This window comes from Penaeus chinensis, chromosome 21 (genome assembly GCF_019202785.1).
Source record: "Penaeus chinensis breed Huanghai No. 1 chromosome 21, ASM1920278v2, whole genome shotgun sequence".
Taxonomy (NCBI): Eukaryota; Metazoa; Arthropoda; class Malacostraca; order Decapoda; family Penaeidae; genus Penaeus; species Penaeus chinensis.
The window spans coordinates 11,453,740-11,473,739 of record NC_061839.1 but is presented as its reverse complement, the minus strand read 5'-3'; the positions used below and the strand labels follow the sequence as shown (position 1 = coordinate 11,473,739).

Below are 20,000 nucleotides of genomic sequence, written 5' to 3'. Positions count from 1 at the left end.
GAGGAGGGAGAGGAAGCAGGGAGAGGAAGCAGGAAGAGGAGAGAAAGGAATAATAGGAAGTGGAATGGAGACGACGAGGAGGAGGAAGAAGCAAAAACGATCGAGATGATGCGAAGGACGAGGAGAGAAGAGGAAGAAACGGAAGAAATTTAAAAAATGCCTTCATGGCCAGTCCCACCTCGATCAGTCTTTAAATATAATACAATGTTTGTTACTCCCGCAGTCGCTCGGCCGTCTCTCACGACTGAACACCCTGATGACGGCGATTGTGATCAGTTAGTATTCAGTTCTACAATCATTACCCTAATGGCCACACGTTCAGGATAATTTCACTTCCGCGGTTTTGTAATATCCTATGTGTACCATTAACCTTAACGAACATCGAATACATTTTGCTTTCGCGAACGAAATGTCGCCTGAGAGTAAAGAGCGTCCCTTGTGGCACCACAATAACAGCGGCCGCCTGATGCGTCTACCAGCTCCGCCACCATGCCTGCGGGCGCACACGCGAAAAAAAACTGCGCTCACACACACACACACACACACACACACACACACACACACACACACACACACACAAACATACACACATACACACATACACACATACACACATTCACACATCACACACACACACACACACACACACACACACACACACACACACACACAACACACACACACACACACACACACACACAATACACACATACACACATTCACACATTCACACATTCACACAGCACACATTCACACACACACACACACACACACACACACACACACACACACACACACACACACACACACACACACATATATAATGGATGTACATACATTGTTTACATGTGTCACTGATTGACTGCATACCTACGGAACTCGTAAACATAACAAACATTCTTCTTTGATTAAAAGTACCTAAAGACGCAAATGCCTAGTTCAAGAAGGAATCCACGAAATCCCCAACAACTTGAAGAAAACGGACACACGAACAGAAAACGGGATCAACTTCAGCCGGGAGCCCCCTCAGTGCCAACCCAGCCCCCGGGACGCCGCGGCCGCCGGAGGAGCCAGGCACAAACGCCACATAACTTGGAGAGCTTCCTTGTCTCCGACGTAACCCCGGCTGCCTTTGAAGCCGCCGTCCGCCTGCTGTGACACACGGAACCCCAAGAGTAAAACAAAAAAAATACAAATAACATGGGGATCATAGTCGCTTACTGTGTACAAAATGTCAGAATGTTTTGCTTCAAATAATATTTTACGACAAATATGCAACCAAGGTCTTATTTCCCTACGGGTGAGGGGAGGGGGGAAAGAAGAGAGCAAAGAGAGTAGAGAGTAGAGAAAGAGAGATGTGGAAGAGACGAGAGAGAGGAGACAGAAGAGAAAGACAAGGAAAGGAGAGAAGAGAAGAGATGAAAGAGAAGAGAAACTAGAGAAAAGAGTGAGAGAGAAGGCGAACGAAGAAAAAGAGAAGGACAACAGCCCATTAGACAGTACGCAAAACTGTAGCATTCACCTCTTACTGACCTTGTTGCCCCCTTCCTTCTCCTCCTTCCCCTCCCCCTCTTCCACCCCCTCTCCCTTCCTGCAGTGCGCCATGGCGGGGTTGCTACTTCGACCTGCCGCCCATCGCGTGCAGGCGGGGTGCGGAGACATGGCGAAGGGCTCGGTGGCGCGGATGCCGTTTTGGATCGGCTTTGTTTCGAATTCCCAGTCTTAGTCCCTTCATTTAACTATGAAAGTGTTTGGCTTCTATTTTCCATTCCCCTGCTTTCTTTTCCCCTCTCTCTCTTCTTCATTCAATCTTTCCTTCCTGCCTCTCCCTTCCTCTCTAGACGGAGCCAAGCAGAAAAAAAAAGAAGGTCTCCTATAAGATACCACTAAGTTCTGCAAAAGGGCTGCCCCCAAGCTCTGTTATGGAGTAGCGCCATCAAGTGTTGTTATAGAAAGCCACAGCTATGGGTGACACCACGATCAACTACAGTGTTACTACGGTTGCTACGGAATCCCACCACGGTCGACTTCTATTTACTGTCTTGAGTCACGGAAGAGGTGGCTGGTAATTGGCATTTTCCTCCCTTTGACTTTTTACAGTATTCCACCCTTTCCCCAACTCCGACTCGGTCTTTTACACTTCTCGTCTTCTTCCCACGTTTATCACTGCCTATCGCTCCTCTCTCCGCCTTCTTTTTCTTTCCTTTTCCCTTTCTTCCTCCGCCGTTCTCCCCTTCCTCCCAAACGACAGTTCTCTGGTACATGTGCAAAACACTCCATCTCACGCGCGTGCCACAGTGCCACGTCGCACCCCTCGCTGTGACCGCTGGGGCGAGGAGAGACACCGCAAGAAAAAAAGGAGGGAAGGAGGGAAGGGAAGAAGGACGGAGGGAGGGAGGGAGAGGGGAGGGGGAGGTAGAGGAGGGAGAGAGAGGGGAGGAAGGAAGAGACGACAAGAGAGAGAGGGACAGGAGGGGAGGGAAGGGGGAGGTAGATAGGTAGGTCGGTAGATAGATAGATAGATAGATAGATAGATAGATAGATAGACAGATAGATAGGGAGGGAGAGAGGAAAGTCGATAGATAGACAGAGAGAGAGAAAAAAAATCCGCCCTCTCGGTCTCGACGGCACTCTCGCACTTCGCATCGCCAGCCCATAAAGAAACCGCCGCCGACCTCAGAGACGCCCGGATAGCCTGTCCCCTCACTCACCTCTTTCCCCTCACTCCCCTCGCGCGCAGGAGTTAAAGCGCCACCTTCCCCTTTCTTACAACCGCACACACTTAGCGGCCGTGGCAACGTGACCTCTGACCCCGGAGGTCGGCGGAGCTTCCGCGTGGGCACGCAACCACCGGGATCGGCTTTCCATGACATGACAGAGTCGCCGACCTTTGCCACGTTTTATTCGAAAAGGTTCGCCCATCTAAATGCGTCTGTGATTATTGTGGGCCTCTTACAGTTTATAAATTAACAAGGACTGAATTGCACCTCTCTCTCTCTCTCTCTCTCTCTCTCTCTCTCTCTCTCTCTCTCTCTCTCTCTCTCTCTCTCTCTCGCTCTCGCTCTCGCTCTCGCTCTCGCTCTCGCTCTCGCTCTCGCTCTCGCTCTCGCTCTCGCTCTCTCTCTCTCTCTCTCTCTCTCTCTCTCTCTCTCTCTCTCTCTCTCTCTCTCTCTCTCTCTCTCTCTCTCTCTCTCTCTCTCTCTCTCTCTCTCTCTCTCTCTCTCTCTCTCTCTCTCTCTCTCTCTCTCTCTCTCTCTCTCTCTCTCGCTCTCTCTCTCGCTCTCTCTCTCGCTCTCTCTCTCGCTCTCTCTCTCGCTCTCTCTCGCTCTCTCTCTCTCGCTCTCTCTCTCGCTCTCTCTCTCGCTCTCTCGCTCTCTCTCTCGCTCTCTCTCTCGCTCTCTCTCTCGCTCTCTCTCTCGCTCTCTCTCTCGCTCTCTCTCTCGCTCTCTCTCTCGCTCTCTCTCTCGCTCTCTCGTATCTGTACCTTTCTGTGTCTGCGACTTTGTATCTGACTATCCATCTCTATCTCAGTCTTTCACTCTCTTTATAATTCCATCACACACTTACTCTCACAAATCCCCCCCTTCCCCACGCCCCCTCCCCTCTACGCCGACCCCGCGACCCGCTCCGAACCACTTCCTTCAGTCGCGCCTCAACCCTGCACGCAAAGCCTACTTTCCACTTATTCCGCTGCTTTATCTCCCGAGCGTGACATATGCAGAGACGGGGCGTCGCGGGAGGAAGCGGCGGCGGCGGCGAGTTGCAAATCGCGGTCGGGCTTGAGGGTGGTCGTTGCGGGGTGTCACTCTCACTGTGCCTCGTCGAGCTGCCGTTCTGTGTTTCCTTGTGTGTGCAAAAGTGTGTATGGCTGTGTGAATGTGTGTGTGTGTGTGTGTGTGTGTGTGTGTGTGTGTGTGTGTGTGTGTGTGTGTGTGTGAGTGAGTGAGTGAGTGAGTGAGTGAGTGAGTGAGTGAGTGAGTGAGTGAGTGAGTGAGTGAGTGAGTGAGTGAGTGAGTGAGTGAGTGATTGATTGATTGATTGATTGAGTGAGTGAGTGATTGAGTGAGTGAGTGGATGGATGAATGAATGAATGAATGAATGAATGAATGAATGAATGAATGAATGAATGAATGAATGAACGAACGAACGAATGAATGTGTGTGTGTGTGTATCCGTCCCCGTCCCTGCATGTTTATCTAAGTCTGCTCCATTTACCTTTGTTTGCCAAGTTTTCGCTTACTTGATTTCCTCCTCAATCCACCACAATCGCTCTCGCTATCAATACTGACAATCTTATCACTAGAGTTAATAATAATGAAAAATAAACAATACCACCACAGGATCAGTGAAACAGAACAGATCTCAACTATCAACAAATAAAACAAAACAAAACAAAGACAAGCAAATCAACAATACACTAGGAAAAAAATACCATCAACATCAAAAATACAAAAACATCAACAAGACCAACAACGAGGCCCTAAGAACACGGGCCGAGACTGCACAAAACCCACACCCTCCCGGCTCTGACATGAGAAAAGAGCTACACCTCTTGCGAGAGAGAGAGAGAGAGAGAGAGAGAGAGAGAGAGAGAGAGAGAGAGAGAGAGAGAGAGAGAGAGAGAGAGAGAGAGAGAGAGAGAGAGAGAGAGATACAGACAGACAGACAGACAAAGAGAGAGAGAGAGAAAAAAAAAAATCCGACTGCCAAAAAACAAAAAACAAAAAAAAAAAAACAGAACGGAGCGAGCCATTCATTGTCTTCTCCCCCCCCCCCTTCTCATTGTCCTCCTCTTCCCTTCTCCTTCGACCATCCTCCCCTTTCCCCCCTTTCCCCTATCCCTGATTCGCGTTCCCAAAAGTGACATTGTATGTTAATGTAGCCAGCAGCAAATGTGGAGCATCCGAGGATCTCGTTGAATCGCCGAGAGAGCAGGAAGGTGGGGGAGGGGGAGGAAGAAAAGGAGGATGGAGGAGGGGTTAGGAGGATGGAGGAGGGGTTAGGAGGGGTAGGAGGAGCAGGAGCAGGAGCAGGAGCAGGAGCAGGAGCAGGGGGAGGAGGAGGAGGAGGAGGGAGTAGGAGGAGGAGGAGGAGGAGGAGGAGGAGGAGGAGGAGGAGGAGGAGGAGGAGGAGGAGGAGGAGGAGGAGGAGGAGGAGGAGGAGGAGGAGGAGGAGGGATTAGGATTAGGAGGAGGGGGAGGAGGAGAAGAATAACAAGAAGAACAAGAACATCAACAACAAGAAGGAGGAGGAGGAAGAAGATCAGTTATAGCGAGCGCGGGTGAGGCACAAAACCAAATAGTACAAAACCGGAGGACCAAAACTGGAAAGACACAACAGAACAAGCGAAAAGCGCGAAAGACATAGCAAAACTGCCGACCCCTAAAACAAAAGAACAGGAGGCACGGCAAGCGACGGCAAAGGGAGAGAAACACCCCGAGCAGCGGGTGAGGGGAGAGAGAGAGAGAGAGAGAGAGAGAGGTCAGGCCGAGGGGAGTGGGAAAGGGGAAGCCAACACCACGTGACACATGCGGGTAACCAACCTAACGAGGAATCAGGGGCGCTCGTGCTGGTGCTGGTGGAGGCGGCGACGATGGTGGTGATAAAGGCGCCAGTGACATTCGAAATCGGTCGTCGTCGCGAGTAAAATGGCAGTGACGGTGAGTAACGTTATCAAGCAATGAGTCGTGATGCTCGTTGCGAAATGCGAGACCAGCCAGAGGAGTAAATGGTATCAATGGTAGGGCAGAAACGTTTGGCCGTACCGTTCTCTTTCCCCTCCTTCCCCACATCCCCCCCATCCCGCCCATCTCCCCAACAAGTCTGTTTTTACTTAGGCACCGTGTTCGTGTCGGTTCGCGTGTATACATAGAGCCCCCCAAAGGTAGGAGGGAGGAGCGAGGGCCACGCCGACTGCGGACGTCACGCGAGCCTCGTAAAAGAAAAAAAGGTATCCGGCCCAGGTGGGGTGGGGGAGGGGGGGGGCATGTGGGGGCGGAAAAGGGAATGGGGAAAACGGGAGGAAGAGAAGAGGGAGGAAGGGGGAGGAAGGAGGGAGTAGTAAGGAAGTTATGAGGAAAGATAAAGGGAGGTGAGAGGATGGAGGAGGAAGGAGCTAGAGGGGCGGGGGAGTGGCTCGTTATCAGACAGGGGGAAGGAGAGAGGGCAAAGGAATAAGGGAAGAGGAAAGAATACGTTTTTTTTTAATGGGGGGAGGACCGAAGGGGTAAAAGAAATGCAAAAAAGAAGGGGACGAGGGAGAGAGAAGGAGGCGGAAGGTAGCGTTTTAGGAGGGAGGAAAGGAAGGCAGAGAGGGGTTGAAGCAGGGGGCTAGACCGTGATTCACTCCCCAAAACGACACATCAATATAGAAAGTTTCCTTCAAACTCCAATACCGAAAAAAAAACCCCCTTTTTTTTGTCATAACATCACAAGCACTGCATGTTCCCTCATCCGTGGATTACACAATGCATCTCTCATATATAACTACACAGCTGTAACCTTGTGATGAACAAATTTCAACATGAATACAGTTGATAAAACACGCACAAAACCAAACAGCACTTGCAGAACTAATACATTATCTGATCTTTGAATGCAGTTAGCTCTGATAAGTATTTTTCCGTACATTACGATGCAGTATAAAGTAAAAATATACGGACAAATTTCAAAGGCATGCACTTCATAAAAAGCTGAATTAAGAATTTTTTTAGTCTCCCCCCCCCCTTCCTCTTTCTTTCTCTTTATTTTTTTTTTTTTTTCTCTTTCTCTTCCTCTCTCCTCTCTCTTTTCACCCAAATCTTCCTCATCTCCCCCCCCCCCCCCCTCTCTCCAAATCTCTTCCACTCTCCCCTCTCTCTTCTCTCTCCCCTCTCTCTTCTCTCTTCTCTCTCTCTATCTCTCTCTCTTCTCTCTTCTCTCTCTCTCCTCAGGCCCACTCTCTCTCTGTCTCTCCACCCGCCTCTCTCTGTCTCCTCAGCCCTCTCCTCTCCTGTCTCTCTCAGCCCTCTCTCTCTCCCCTCCTCTTCTCTCTCAGCCTTCTCTCCTCTCCCTCATCCCTCTCTACTCTCACTCCTCTCTCCTCTCTCTCTCACCTCCCCTCTCCCTCTCTCCTTCGCTCTCTCACCCCTCTACTCTGGGGTCCCCTCTCTCTCCTCACACTCCTCTCTCTCTCTCTCTCCTCTTCTCTCCTTCTCCCACCTCTCTCTCTCTCTCTCTCTCTCTCTCCCTCTCTCTCTCTCTCTCTCTCTCCTCCTCCCCTCTCTCTCTCCCTCTCTCTCTCCCTCTCTCTCTCCCTCTCTCTCTCCCTCTCTCTCTCCCCTCTCTCTCTCCCTCTCTCTCTCCCTCTCTCTCATCCTCTCTCTCCCCTCTCTCTCTCTCTCACTCCTCCTCTCTCTCCTCCCTCTCTCTCTCTCTCTCTCTCTCTCTCTCTCTCTCTCTCTCTCTCTCTCCTCTCCTCTCTCTCAGCCTCTCTCTCAGCCCTCTCTCTCAGCCCTCTCTCTCAGCCCTCTCTCTCAGCCCTCTCTCTCAGCCCTCTCTCTCAGCCCTCTCTCTCAGCCCTCTCTCTCACACACACACACACACACACACACACACACACACACACACACACACACACACACACACACACACACACACACACACACGGGCTAATCGACAAACAAAGGCCCAGACTCAGGAACTCTATCAATCACGTATCGGAGTACACTCATTCTACGAGGATAATTACCGGCGTGCTGGGGACTTCCGGGTGGGGGGGGTGTAAGTTCAGTGCAGGGGGGGGGGGGACCTCGCTCGCCCTGTCGCATTCCTGGGTGTGTGTGGGGGAGGGGAGGGAGGAGTAGAAGAAGGAGAGGAGAAGAGGAGAGGAGAGGAGGAGGGGAAGGAGGAGGCGAAGAAGTTCAGAGACGAATATTAGTCGGACTAAAACGATGTCGTCCGGAGATATGACCGCGTTGCTTGCAATTCGATTCGATTCTGGAAACCTTTCTAATCTTTTTACTTCTCTTTCTCTCCCCCCCCCCTTTTTTTTATGAAATGGGAGTCCATGGCACCTCATCCCAAATGTGAATTTTACTACCCAAAGATGCATCACCTGTGGGTCATTAGTAGGCTATAGGGACTTCCGGGCCCGTTTCAGCCAAATTAGGGAAGAATGTCGTAATCACACGGAACGTGAAGATATACAAGTTGTAAGTTCTGTAATACATAAATAAATACATACATACATACATACATACATATATACACACAGTCTAAAAGAAGCCCCTAACACCGAGTCACATGGAAGAAGAAGAAGAAGAAGAAGAAGAAGAAGAAGAAGAAGAACAAGAAGAAGAAGAAGAAGAAGAAGAAGAAGAAGGAGAAAAGAAGAGAGAGAGAGAGAGAGAGAGAGAGAGAGAGAGAGAGAGAGAGAGAGAGAGAGAGAGAGAGAGAGAGAGAGAGAGACAGAGAGAGACAGAGATAGAGACAGAGAGAGAGAGAGACAGGGAGAGAGACAGGGAGAGAGAGAGACAGAGAGAAAAAAAAAAAAAAAAAAAAAAAAAAAAAAATTCCCCAATTCCGCAGCGGACTTCTTACACCAATCGGAAACCTGAAAATCCGACCCTGGAAGCGCCGTCCAGAAGCACCACCTGAAAGATGGCGATACAAAAAACGAAAGAAAACGCACGTTCCCGCGGCCACGGAAGCGCCGTTCTTTTATCGGCCGGATGACCTACTCGCGCGCCCCTTCCCGGCCACGGTCCTCGGCGACCAAGTAGGAGGGCAAGAGGAAGAAGGGGAGAGGAAGAGGGAAACGGAGGAGGAGGAGGAGGAGGAGGAGGAGGAGGAGGAGGAGGAGGAGGAGGAGGAGGAGGAGGAGGAGGAGGAGGAGGGGGAGGAGGAAAATGAAGAGAAAGAAAAGGAGGAGGAAAACGAAGAGAGAGAAAAAAGAGGAGAACGAAGAAAAAGAAAAAGGGGAGGAGAACGAAGAGAAAGAAAAAGGGGAGGAGAATGAAGAGAAAGCAGAGGGAGAATAAAAAGTAAGACAAAGACAAAGACGAAGAAGAAAGAGGTAAAGCGAAAAGCACGACGACGCCAGAGACGACAGCGTTTCCATGATTTTCCATTTTTGCCGAGTCGCGTCCCATGATGTTCTCGACTCGAACAACATGATTATCCATAACAGAGTTGCTTCGTAACTCGAGACCCGGCATGAACCACTGCCTTCCTTCAGCGCCAGTCCTCAGGAGCGAACTGAAAAATTAATGCACGGGGAGAAAGCCCAGTTCAAAGGCGGACTTTCTCTTTTTTGGAGGTAGGTCTTTTCGCCTCGGTCTGCAAATGTCACATTCCGGCTCGCAAAAAGGCCTGGGAACTTCCCGGTGGTACGGAGTGGACATAAATAATCGAAGGAGTAACCTGACCCGACAGGACCACGATTACCTCCCTCTTTCCCTCGACAAATTGCCTGAATCCGCACACAAGAACTGGCTGCAACAGGAGGCCCTTCGACATAAGGTTATCATTCATTATTCATTGCCCGAGCGGTGCCACCTCGGGGCGGTGCGTGGAGGCCATGAACCGGCGGAGTGAGCAAACGAACAGGCCTTCAAATCGGGGCGAAAGGAATGGATTTTGATAAAGAGAATCATAAAAAGCACTTGCGTTTTAATTTACGCACGCCGAGTTCATCCTTTTCCCTAAACCGTGACACTTTAATCACGAGATACAGTCATCCCAACGCCACCTGCCGTCTGCTCTCACTTCACGCACGAAGAGAAAAGATGGAAAAAAAAAGGAAAAAGAACGTGAAAAAAAACAGCCCAGAAATAGTCTCGAGTCTTCGAGCATCCGCCGCAGCTCCGTCCTCCTTCGCCCATCTCGCTGAAACCGCAGTAATCACCGCCTTTACCGAGCGAATTGAAAGCGCGGCGAAACACCTAAGCACGCCCACCCCCTCCCCCACCTTCCACGCCGCGCCCGATTAGAGCCACATTTCATTCGCTAAATTCATGTGTTTACCTTCTGTCGCGGAATGGGGTGGTCGCGGCGGCGGGGAAATTGGTCGCGGTCGCCCGTCGCTCGTCTAATCAGCTTTCTCGCAATTATCTAATCGATGGATCCTGCTCCGTTAACGGGAGCGACGGCGCCTGCTGCTGCCGCTCCTCTGCCTCTGCTGCTGAAGATGTTCGAGCGAGGGAACATGCGATGAAAATCGGATTCGACTCGGACTCAAGTGGCAGGCCGACCGCGCGCGCCGCCCATTCGAGTCACGTCGCAGCCAAAAGGCCTTTCTTTCTTTTGCTCAAATGGGAAGTTCTTTACGGTTCTCCTGCACGCGCCGCCGGTGTGAGCTGTAAACGACCGGCGACGCCACAGCAGGTGCGGCTCCGGCTGGCTTTATCGTCGACAGGACGACTCTATTGGCCTGCCCTCGCATCTCGCCTGGCCTTTATTTCTCTTTTATTCTCTTGAGAGAAAGGGAAAGAGGGAAGGGTGGAGGGAAGGACGGGGAGGGAGAGAGGGATGGATGGATGAAGGATGAAGGAGAAGGGGGAGGGGATGGAGAGGGGAGTGGGAGAAGAAAATGGAGAGGGAAATAGAGTGATGGAGGGAAGAATGGGGCGGGGCGAATGAGACGAAGAGGAAAATAGGACAGAGAGAAAGAAAGAAAGAAAGAAAGAAAGAGAGAGAGAGAGAGAGTGAGGGAGAGAGAGACCCACAACCCCCCTTACACCCGACTTCTACGACCATCGCGACAACCCCTACACCCCCCCCCCCCCCACATGGGTACACTGACGCCCGCGAATCTGTGGACCCAACGCCTCCGCCGCGGCTCCCTCCTCGGCCCGCCGTGGCGCTCGAGTTCGGGCCGCCGCGCTCGCAGGTGCGGGCAGCACTCAACACGAGGCTGTGGCTCTGGGCTTCAGTTTCGTGCTGGACCTGTCTTCTTTTAGCATGTTTCTAAGGTTTCTTTATGTTTATGTATCCAGATAAGCGCGCCCGCGCATTTGTATGTATATATATATATATATATATATATATATATATATATATATATATGTGTACGTTCATATGGGTCAGGGTAGGTGGGTGAGTAAGTGAGTGAGTGAATATGAGTGTGTGTGTATGTGCGTGTCATTAAAAGCAAAGTATTAAAATGAAAGATCATTTATCCCTATATATAAACATATATAAACATATATAAACATATATATATATATATATATATATATATATATATATACAATTTAAAAAAATATATATTAAAAAAAAAATGTGTATATATGTATATATATGTATATATGTATGTATGTATATATATATATATATATATATATATATATATATATATATGTGTGTGTGTGTGTGCGTATATATATTATATATATATATATATATATATATATATATAGAGAGAGAGAGAGAGAGAGGGAGAGAGAGAGAGAGAGAGAGACAGAGAGAGAGAAAATGGAAGAGAGGCAAAGGAAAAAAAAAATGCATGACGGAATTTCGCCGTGCAATGACTTGACCATATCACTGACCACTAACGTACACCCCCCCCCCCCCCCGTTTTACACCAGGACTCACCTTGGCTGCGGCCTGGAGCGTCTTCCTCAATCTGTGCCTCAAAGGAGAGAATTCGGTCAAATACCTGACACACATATAGCACACAAACTGGTTTTATTGCCTCTTCTTTCCCATGCCCTCTAACCCAATCCACCCCCCCCCCCCCCCCTTCCCCTCGTCCTGCCAAAGCCTCCGTCTCTCTCTGCTTCTGCCATTGCCTGCCTGCCTGCCTGCTGTCTGCCTGTCTGCCTGTCTGCCTGTCTGCCTGTCTGCCTGTCTGTCTGTCTGTCTGTCTGTCTGTCTGTCTGTCTGTCTGTCTGTCTGTCTGTCTGTCTGTCTGTCTGTCTGTCTGTCTGCCTGTCTGCCTGTCTGCCTGCCTGCCTGCCTGCCTGCCTGCATGCCTGCCTGCTTGCCTGCCTGCCTGCTTGCCTGCCAGCCTGCTTGCCTGCCAGCCTGCTTGCCTGTCTGCCTGTTTGTCTGCCTGCCTGCGTGCCTGCCTTCTTGTTTCTCCCTCCCCCCTTCAATATAATATAGCTATAAATAGACACGAGGGAACAGGCAGCTCCACTCAGCAATGCAAATTATCGAATGAAGGAAATCAATAAAGATAACAAACATAAACCGCGAACGGGGAAGAGACTCCGATCGAAGCAGAGGGAAGTGGCAGATAAATAAGCCCAGAAGAAGCAGCCGCGTCCAATAACATCCGTCGGGAAGTTCAAAACAGTTCATCCGCCCGTTTGAACGCGCACGGCGAGGCAGGCGCTTCGGGTCAAACCGTCTTCGAAGCAATCAAACTCTCAACGTCGGGCCAAAATAACGAGCCGAATCGCGCCCACTCCATTCGCAATGGGCAAAATCGATCCACCTCAGACAACCACTCCTGCGCCTCATCAATCCACTCTCCCACATAATTTATTCCTCCGAAAAAGTGCCCCGCCCCGCACTGGCCGCCTCCCCATACCCACTTCCTCGTCGCCATAACTGCAACAATAACAGGCGAGTCAAGGCCGCGGCGCCCGGGCGGTTTCTGGTGGCAGGAGAAATGCGAACCGTTACCCACCCACCCAGCCATCGTCCTCCCTCAACCGCCATCTCACAAGCCTCCTGCACTGGCGACCTCGTGTGGGAAGGTCGTGTTTATTGTTTGTGCAATCATAATGTTCGTTGAGATGTCTGCTGCACTGTTTAATCCCTCTCTCTCTCTGTTCTCCGCTGCGATTACCTTCCACCCTCTGTCATCCTCCCTTATTGTCGTTCTCCTTTCCTTCTCTTCCTCATCCACACCCTCCCTCTCCCCTTCCCCTTTCCCTCTCCTCGCCGACCCTCTCCCCTCCTCCCCTCGCCCACTCTCTCGCCCCCAACACAATGCAGAGCCCGAGCGCCCGCACCAACATCCAGGCCAAGCCATGGGAAACGACCTGCTTGCACCGCCCGCTCACAGAACGACCCCCTCGAGCAGTCGCCGTCGTCAGCCACCTCGTCGGATCATTAAACAACCCGGAAGGAAAGGGACAGAGATAAAAACGAGAGAGAAAAGAGACCGCTCAGATAGAGAGCCGACAGAAGGACGGACGATACGCGAGCGAAAGAAGAAAAGAAAAACAAACAAACTGGCACCCCAGGGCATGTGCGGGTCATCCCAGCAACTCCGGGATGAGTCATCTCTCTCGGGGAGGGATGCGAGCGAGGGGGAGGCGGCGGCTCGAGGAGGCGTGGGTGCGGGTACCAGGGGGTGGGTGGGTATGGGTGGATCGCTAGGAGGAGAATGGGTAGATTGGGTGGGTCCGAGGGGTAGGATGGGTGGGGTAGGCACACAGAAGGGTAGAGAGTAGAAGGGTGGGTGGGCAGAGGAGAAAGGAGAAAGGGGTCGGGTGGTCGGTGGGTGGGCGGACGGGCGGCGGGGAGGAAGGGAGCGGCTCGTCTGCCCCTCCACCAGGCATACAGTCGATCATGAAGACCCTGGGATAGCGAAGGAGGATGGAGAAAGAGAAGTGAAGAAGAGGGAAGCCTGTCGATACATATACAGAATAAAGTTACAACATATGGACGGAGACATGAAATGAAGATGACTAAGGACAGGCAGGAATATCCCGACGAATTTAACAGTGAAAGGGAAGAGACCGATAACTAAAGACCAAGAAGTAAAGCTCAGAAAACGTGAGAAAAACGGTCGATTAAAGAAGGAATAACAGGAAGACGAGTATGAGTCATGAATTAAGAAAATTATGTCACATTACAAGATTCGTGAAGTACCATCGCGTGCTCTTGACTGACTTGACTTGACTTGACTTGCCTCTCGTATGGAAACCGGAAACTGTACTATAGAGTGCTAAACATATGCGTGACGTAAGACAGTCACTTTTTCCTTAGCGTTCGAAAGTCTTGCTCACTAAGGAAGAAAGGAAGGAGGCGAGGAAACAAAAAAAAAAAAAAAGAATAAAACCATCACAGAGGCAGAGAAAGAAGGGAAAAAATATAAAAAGAAACCAGAGCGAGAAAGAAAACGGTAAACAGAACACGAACTGAAATCCCAACGACGATGCGGAACGAAACGGGCAGGTTGAAAGAGAGCAAATAATAATGAAACTTAATGAAACGTCTAAGGACAGTCTCTCGATCCACACACATATGCAAATATAATGACGGATGATGTCGCTGATGAAGTCCCAGTTGCCCTATGAGAATTTCTTTTTATATTATTATTACTATTATTTTACTCTAATTCTTATTGTGGGTATTCAACTCCCACTCGATCCGCGCTGTTGAGTCCCTCTTATTCTAATACTATTTTTGTCATTCTCATTGTTTGCTGATATTTGTTCATCGTGGCCACTTTCACTCGCTCCACGTGATTGTGTCAGCTTTATTTCAGAATGCTATTCTTCCTATTCAAATTCATTTCTTGGAGGAGGAGGAGGAGGAGGAGGAGGAGGAGGAGGAGGTTTGGGAGGAGATAGGGTAGGAGGAGGAGGAAGAGTGGAGGAGGAGGAGGAGGAGGAGGAGGAGGAGGAGAAGGAGGAGGAGGAGGAGGAGGAGAGGAGAGGTTTGGGAGGAGATAGGTAGGAGGAGGAGGAAGAGTGGAGGAGGAGGAGGAGGAGGAGGAGGAGGAGGAGGAGGAGGAGGAGGAGGAGGAGGAGGAGGAGGAGGAGGAGGTTTGGGAGGAGATAGGGTAGGAGGAGGAGGAGGAAGAGTGGAGGAGGTAGAGGAGGAGGAGCAGGAGGAGGAGGAGGAGGAGGAGGAGGAGGAGGAGGAGGAGGAGGAGGAGGAGGAGGTTTGGGAGGAGATATGGTAGGAGGAGGTTTGGGAGGAGATAGGGTAGAAGGAGGAGGAGGAAGAGTGGAGGAGGTGGAGGAGGAGAAGGAGGAGGAGGAGGAGGAGGAGGAGGAGGAGGAGGAGGAGGAGGAGGAGGAGGAGGAGGAGGAGGAGGAGGAGGAGGAGGAGGAGAAGGAGGAGGAGGAAGAGGAGGAAGAGGAGGAGGAGGAAAAGGAGGAGGAGGAAGAGAAGGAGGAGGAGGGGGAAAAAAAGGAAAAGGAAAAGAAGAAGAAGAAGAAGAAGAAGAAGAAGAAGAAGAAGAAGGAGAAGGGGGGGAGGAGGAGGAGGAGGAGGAGGAGAAGAGGGCAGAAGGTAGCAACGGCAAAAGAAATGATGAAGAAGACGCAGAAGGAGAAGGCGAAGGGGAAACGACGGGAGCTCAGGCGAGTCTTCAGGATGCGAGTTTTGCGTGATAGTCTCGGGTCGTCTTTGGAGTCTCGCAAATTACAGGCGTTGCGAACCAAAAACTGAATTTTTTGTACATTTTTTTCTCCGGTTTCTTTCTTTCTCTCTTTCTCTCTTTCTCGAAACACGTTTTGTTTTTGTTTTTTTGTTTTTTTTGTTTTTTACCATTTCCTTTTTCCTCTCTCCAACCTCAACTGTATTTCTCCCCATTCCAACCTCTCCTTAAACATTTTCCCTCCATCTTCACCTCCCTTCTCCCCCCCCCCCCCATCTTCCTCTTCTAACCTGTCCCGCATCCCTTCCATGAATAATGAATAGACTTCATTACCATTAATCTGACAGGCGGAACCACATCAACAAAACCGCGACAGGCCATGACATCTCCAGCGCAGGCAAGGTAGCGTCCTCTTAGTTCCTGAAGTCCCGCCTCCCGTCGCTCCCCGGATGATGAAGCTGTCACCGTCCCTTTCTCGTCACCTCTCTCTCTCTCTCTCTCTCTCTCTCTCTCTCTCTCTCTCTCTCTCTCTCTCTCTCTCTCTCTCTCTCTCTCTCTCTCTCTCTTTCTGTGTGTGTGCTCTCCCTCTCCTCTCTCTCTCTCTCTCTCTCTCTCTCTCTCTCTCTCTCTCTCTCTCTCTCTCTCTCTCTCTCTCTCTCTCTCTCTCTCTTCTGTGTGTGTGTGCTCTCCCTCTCCTCTCTCTCTCTCTCTCTCTCTCTCTCTCTCTCTCTCTCTCTCTCTCTCTCTCTCTCTCTCTCTCTCTCTCTCTCTCTCTCTCTCTCTCTCTCTCTGTCTGCCTATGCCAATGTAACTTTGCATTTGTCTGTGTATCTCTGCCTGCCTGCCTGTTTTCTTTCTGGGTTTATGTCTACGCCTTTGTCCCTTTGTGTCTCTGTCCTTGTCTCGCTCTCCCCTCTTCCTGATTTACCTGCGCCGTCACCCCCCCCCCCCCCCCCCCACCTTCTCGGAGCGTCGTCAATCAATGTGCATGAGACGAGGCGAATCTGCGTCCTCGCCATAAACCCCATCTGAGGCGAATAGTGGGAAGCCGCTGACGTATTTCCATTCTCTCCGCTTTAATTTGCTTCTTTACATAGTCGTTGATGTAAATCCATACACCCAACGCGCAGTTCTTCAAATGAAAAAAAAAAAAAAAAAAAAGTTACTCTCGGATTTACGAAATGTACTTCAAGCAAAGCAAAGCCTACATCAAAAATTCACGATCCCCGGAAACATTCCCATAAATCATCGACCTCCCTCGCTGGCACTCCTCGCACTCGCCGTCCACCCCGACACTCGCCGAGACGTGGCCCTCGCGAGGAAGTATGACTGCATAACTGCGTCAGTCGCTGAGTGGATATCGTTCTCACTTCAATCCGTTTGCTCTCTTGACCTCCCGACCTTTCACTCCACGCTGCCCCCCCCCCCCCCCTTTCACACGTCATTAAGCCCTGCGGAAGTGCGAGTAGACGCTGGACATACAGGTACTGTTATGGTTCAGTGGCGTTCATGAATGATGCAGTGTTCCGTTTCCAGGTGCCTAATGATCCTCTGGTCTACTCACGGCGGACTTGATCCACGGTTGCATGACGTTTAATGCGTTACACATAGTGTAGTAATTGACGAATTGGCGCTTGGTTTTCTAATTGCAATGAACGTATAATTAATCTTACGAACATCAAAGGACACACAGCTCCACGGTTTTTTCTAAGTTTTAGTTTTAATTTCCATATATAAAAAAGTCTCTCGTCTCGGCATACAAGAGCTGAAAGCAGCCCTCTACTCTGTGTGCTCGACCAGCGTTTCACTGCCAACCATCGGGCGCTGAGCGGACAGCAGCCACCAGCTGGCACTTCATCATCAGCACACATCTGCCCCGTTTCCTTCTCGACCGCCCATGCCGCCCCTGCCCCTCCTACCCCCTCACCTCCCTCCGTTGCACCGTTCGCTGGCCAATCAACACCCCCTCCCCTACCGCCCCCCTCCCCCGGCACGGACCGCTGGCATAATTCATCAAATGCTACAGGACTGCCGCATTGCTGGTGTCAAAGCGGCTGACCATGCTATGAGGAGTAACGTGTGTAAGCTGTAATTATGTAGGCGTTTTGCTGGTGGGGGAGGAATGTATGCGTTAATGAGTGAGTGAGTGAGTGAGTGAGTGAGTGAGTGAGTGAGTGTGTGAGTGAGTGAGTGAGTGAGTGTGTGAGTGAGTGTGTGAGTGAGTGAGTGAGTGAGTGAGTGAGTGAGTGAGTGTGTGAGTGAGTGAGTGAGTGAGTGAGTGAGTGAGTGAGTGAGTGAGTGAGTGAGTGAGTGAGTGAGTGAGTGAGTGAGTGAGTGAGTGAGTGAGTGAGTGAGTGAGTGAGTGAGTGAGTGAGTGAGTGAGTGAGTAAGTAAGTGAGCGCATTCATTAGAGAGTAAGTTAAAAAAAAAAAAAAAAAAAAAAAAGTTCCAAGATGCGAGAATGCGAGTGACTGTGCATGCGGGAACTGAATGTGCAAGCGTTTAATTATGCGTGCAAATGAGAAAAAAAACATATTCCGAACACTGACATGCGCGCACCACCACAAAAGAGTTCCACACACACAAAGGGCTTCTCGTCACAACAAACACATCGCCAGAGCCATTAAAGACAACACATGCCTAGCGGTTCCCTGAACGGCAGGCGAGAAACTAAACAGCCGTTCGCAAAGGCCAAAAGCGCGAAGCCTATGGTGCAACACTTCCCGGCACCCAGCCCTTGCCGAGGGAAAGGTTGCCATACACGAACGTATTGCCAAGACCTTTCGAAATACTGAATGCTGGTGCGCGACAAAATAAGCAGGAACGGTAAGTCACCAGGGTCTATTGAAGACGCGTCAGGGTTACTCAATTACAGCTAATGATCAATAGAAAAGAGAGAGAGAGAGAGAGTGAGAGAGAGAGTGTGAGATATATATATATATATATATATATATATATATATATATAGAGAGAGAGAGAGAGAGAGAGAGAGAGAGAGAGAGAGAGAGAGAGAGAGAGAGAGAGAGGCAGAAAGAAAGGAAGAAAGAAAGAAAGAAAGAAAAAGGGAGAAAGAGAAATAAATAAATAGAAAGAAAGAAAGAAAGAAGAGAAAGAAAGAAAGAGAGAAAGAGAAGCATAGATAGATAGAGAGAGAGAGTGAGAGCGTGTGCGAGTGAGTGCGTGCGTGCGTTAGTGCGTGAGTGAGTGAGTGAGTGAGTGAGTGAGTGAGTGAGTGAGTGAGTGAGTGAGTGAGTGAGTGAGTGAGTGAGTGAGTGAGTGAGTGAGTGAGTGCGTGCGTGCGTGCGTGAGTGAGTGAGTGCGTGAGTGAGTGTAACAGCGTGTGTGCACGTGTGAACGAAAGGATCAAGACGCTTAGGGGAAAAGCTGGACCGAGAGCTCGAAGAGGGATACCGCGAGGGGACAGGTGTGCGAGAGGATATGGTGCATTTGGTGAGCGAGGGGTACGCGGGCCGGGCGAAGGGGAGGGGGAGCGGGTGGATGGGCGGGGTGGGTGGTCAGGTGGGGAGGGAGGGTGGGCAGGTGGGGAGGGAGGGTGGGCAGGTGGGGAGGGAGGGTGGGCAGGTGGGGAGGGAGGGTGGGCAGGTGGAGAAGGTGGGCAGGCGGGGAGGGTGGGTGGACAGGTGGGGAGGGAGGGTGGGCAGGCGGGGAAGGTGGGCAGGCGGGGAGGGTGGGTGGACAGGTGGGCAGACCGGGAGGAGCAGGGAAGGGAGGCCTGCGAAGGTGAGTCAGCAGCCAGTCTCGCGGCAGTGCAACCTGAAGGTCCAGGTAGGGATCAGTGCACAGGTGGTTCCAAACCCGTCTTCCTCACCTTGCTCATTATGAATGCTTGCTGATAACATCTTTCACACTCGGAGGAGGTCACAAGGAGCACTCAAGCAACTGTTTCTCCCGCTCGGCGCATTATAAATACCCTTCCTAATCGAGGACAACGAACACGGGTACACTCCAACGATTCAATCACCAGCAGTAATAGCTTCTTCGCCCTCTCGAAATGTCAAGCCACGTGCATGATGACGAGTGATCCCGACAGCCGATCCACTTATCCACCTCCCGACCTATTCCGCCCGCCGCCCCTTCCAGCCGTACTCTGGGCCAGGTGGGGGAGGGACGTAGCTAGCGACCACCTGCGTGTCGTCGTCGTCGTCACGGAAAGGCGATTTATAACTGCGGCAAAACGACACCGACGCGATACACTGGCTTTATAGAGTAAGGCTACAACGCCGGTTTTAGTGAATGCTAAGTAATACGTGCTTATCATGGGATGGGAATTACTGAACGCGATTTCGCATGTGCCCAAAATAGAGGGTGTATTTTGTCACGGATCAAGTATTCATTGCATGACATTTGATCCTCTTTATTGATCCCAGTGCGGTTCTGTTGTATGTACTATTTTACACAAAGGTAGATCAATCATTCTGATGTTCGCATTTGTCGCATAAAATAGGCTGAATCAGCTGTGGCTGCCATAAAGCAGGGGGAGTGCGCCGGCCACTCTGACCCTCGCGGAGTAACGGCAATACAGACTTGGGATGTTAGAAATGCGCGACGTCACAACTCCAGCCAGGCGGCCTGTCCAATGTCACTTGCGATACCGGGTTTGAATGACATCGACTGCCTGTAATTATTCAAGGGCTTTGTTCCTGGAAGGCATATTTCACGCAAAAAAGGCCTGTAATGCATGAGGCAAAAACCCGTTCCCTGGCGTGCAGTC

General features: G+C 50.7%; 1 protein-coding gene across 7 annotated transcripts in view; it reads right to left on the bottom strand.

The window, feature by feature from the left end:
- Positions 1-20,000, bottom strand: part of LOC125036524 — a 149,440-nt gene that overhangs the window by 27,291 nt on the left and 102,149 nt on the right. For 5 of the 7 annotated variants that reach the window (XM_047629177.1, XM_047629175.1, XM_047629180.1 and 2 more), the window contains one exon: positions 11,575-11,611. The exons of the other annotated variants lie outside the window; for them this stretch is intronic. The gene's annotated coding sequence lies outside the window, so the exon portion shown is untranslated. The remainder of the gene's footprint in view (positions 1-11,574; positions 11,612-20,000) is intronic. 7 annotated transcript variants of the gene reach the window in all.